Genomic DNA, 1,431 nt, shown 5'->3' on the forward strand with positions numbered 1-1,431 from the left:
TATATATATTTATATATATATATATGATTTGGGTTGCTGGAGAGATTTAATAAAATATAATGTTATTACATGAAAATTTACCCAACCTAACTCAAGGATGGGAGGGGGCCACGGCTCAGAGTTATTTTAGTCCTTATAATTATATATATTATATAATCATCTTGTTAAAAGCTAAAAGTCATCTTACTTCATCCATAAAAAAGAAAGAAATATATTTAATTTAGTAAACTTTTGGGTGAAAGGTGTCTTTTGTTTACTTGGCCATCTCAAATGATTTTTTTAAAAAAATATTTTTTATATATTTTTGAATTATCTTAATATGTTCATGTTAAAATAAAATTTTAAAAATAATTATTGATGCGATGACATACTACCAAGGTCTAATAATGATAAAAAAAAATAATTGATAATAAAAATTATTAAGGTGGAGGAACTATAATGAGATTTTTCTAAATTCACGAGGGTGTGAATGATGTAAGTTATTCATTAAATATGTCATTAGTCTATCAATAAAATTATTTTTTTTTCTTTATGAAAAAATAAAATATAATATTCATTTGTCTTTCCTTTTAAACGTATTATGATATCTAAAATTAATTTATAGAATTAAATTTATTTTTTAATTTTATTCTCTGTCATGATTTCACCATCTTTTAATATATTTACATACCTTATTTTATCCTTATTTTTTTATTGTTGTTTTTCTATCTTGTCAAGTTTTTTAAATTGATAGTTTTTTAGTTCATCCTCTAACATTAAATTGAGTTTTTTAATTAACCCTGAGTCTAGAATTTAAGAGATTACAAATTTAAGACCTTAGCTAATGTTTAGAAGATTTATCTAAGTTTTTTTATTTTTTTATTTTTTAAAACTCGTGGCGAATGAAGAAGAAAGTACAAAAAAAAATATGATTCTTAAGTAAAACAAAGAAAACACCAAAAAAAATTTAAATTAGGGTTCATACAGAATTTGGGGGAAGTTGTTAATTCTTGAAAATTTTAACATGGAATAATGATTATAGGTTATTAGTGAAAGAAATTTTCATGAATTGAAAAGAAAACCTTAAGGGAAACATAATTTATAGGTTCGGCCAACCATTGTTTCATAGGGGGATGTTCTTATATTAAAATTATGTGTATTTAAGCTTACCATCATCATATAATGAAATGGGATGGGATTTTGTATGCTAATTGAAGAAAGATGAGAAAAACCTCAAATCTTGAATTTTAGGATTTGTGTAAGAATTGAAGAAAAAAACCATTGATCCTTTGAAATTGAATAAGTAAATAAGTTTAGAGCGTGTAATAAAGAGAAAGGAACAAGAATCCCTAAGTTCACCCAAAAGAAAGGTTTTTGTTTAATTCTTATGTGTAATCAAGGATATTGGCATATCAAGAAAATAAGGAAATTAGGTTAATGAATGAAAGAGTG

This window comes from Populus euphratica, unplaced genomic scaffold (assembly GCF_000495115.2).
Source record: "Populus euphratica unplaced genomic scaffold, PopEup_1.0 scaffold52.1, whole genome shotgun sequence".
NCBI classification, from domain to species: Eukaryota; Viridiplantae; Streptophyta; class Magnoliopsida; order Malpighiales; family Salicaceae; genus Populus; species Populus euphratica.